We start from the raw sequence: 1,816 nt of genomic DNA on the forward strand, positions 1-1,816 counted from the left end.
GATCTCGATCTCTGCTCACTGCAGTCTCTGCCTCACGGGTTCAAGCAATTCTCCTGCATCAGCCTCCTGAGTAGCTGGGATTACAGGCGCCGGCCACCACACGCGGCTAATTTTTAGTAGAGAGGGGGTTTCACCATGTTGTCCAGGCTGGTTGCTTTGGCCAGGCTGGTCTCGAGCTCCTGACTGCGAGATCCACCCACCTCGGTCTTTCAAAGTGCTGGGATTACTGGCGTGAGCCACCGCACTTGGCTATATGTTTTGTTTATTTTTTATTTTTTCTTATTATTTTTAAAGCTTAGATTCGGGGAACATGGGCAGATTTGTTATGTAGGTATATTGCAGGGTGCTGAGTTTTGGGCTTCTAATGATCCCATCACTCAAGTAGTGAACACAGTACTTGACAGGTAGTTTTTCAACCCTTGTCCCATTCCCCTTTTCCTCCTTTCAAAGTCCCAGTGTCTATTGTTCCCATCTTTGTGTCCGTATGTACCCAACATTTAGCTTCCACTTATAAGCGAAACGTGGCATTTTGTTTTTGTGTTTCTGTGTTAATTCTCTTAGGATAATGACTTCCAGCTGCATCCATGTTGCTGCAAAGGACATGATTTTGTTTTGTTTTGTGGCTGTGTGTTTTATGCTTTAATTCTGTAAATCATCTTAATGTCTTTTCAGAAATGAAATTTCATTAAAAAAAAAATAAACAGAAAAAAACAACTGCCAAGCCTAAGAGCGGGGTCCTGTGGTATAAACCTCATCACCCCAGTGCTTCCGCTCTGTCCCCTTCCTGACTGGTCCCCCATCATGAGCACCTGCCCTGTGCAGTAGAGGGCTCTTATGCCAGCATCTGAGGTGTGTGCATATAGACCCAATTCCCAGATGTGTTCACATAGGGCAAAGACTGTGCTTATGCCTTCCTTCAGTTCTAGTGGCTTTATTCTGGGAATTACAGGAAATATTGCACCAAAACCACCTCTCCTACACATTTCTAGATACGCACCCCACCAGGCCTCATTGAAAACCAGCTGGAAGATTACACTCCAGCCTGACACCCTGCAACACAGCGAGACTTTTCTTTAAGCATTTCTCTGAATTACTTTCTGAATGCTTTGTTTCATTGTTTGCAAAAGTAGGTGCTGAAACTTATCCATGTTTGGTGAAGTGGAAATCAATGCAGCCTTTTCGGAAAGCCATTTGATGATATTTAAAAACAAAATTGCATGTCTGTCTATGAATACAACCTATAAATGCACTTCCACATGAACTGAAGATACATTGCAAAACTATTTTCACTGTGGATTTTTTTCTTATCATAGCAAGCAACAGAAACAGCCTAAATGTCTATTAATAGATGGACTAGATAATGTATTATGGCTCACTGATAAAATGGAAACGTATGAAGACATCACAGAGAAAAGGTAGATCACAGTGTTCAGCAATGGAAGAGTACATTACAAAATAAAAAAGGCAAACCATAAAGTGAATGTGTGTAGCATGGTACCATTTTGTGGGAAAAAATTACATATACATTTGCATATTCATAGATAAATGTGAAAGGATGTACATACAATAAACATACAGGATGTACATACAATAAACTGGTCAAAGATGTTCAGTATCACAGCAAATGAACAGAGTCTAAAGTGGCTCTCCTGACATTGTCTACCCTGTTGTTGTCTTAAAAAATTTCATGTGAGGCCAGGCGCAGTGGCTCAAGCCTGTAATCCCAGCACTTTGGGAGGCCGAGGCGGGTGGATCACGAGGTCAAGAGATCGAGACCATCCTGGTCAACATGGTGAAACCCCGTCTCTACTAAAAA

This window comes from Cebus imitator, unplaced genomic scaffold (genome assembly GCF_001604975.1).
Source record: "Cebus imitator isolate Cc_AM_T3 unplaced genomic scaffold, Cebus_imitator-1.0 Scaffold565, whole genome shotgun sequence".
Taxonomy (NCBI): Eukaryota; Metazoa; Chordata; class Mammalia; order Primates; family Cebidae; genus Cebus; species Cebus imitator.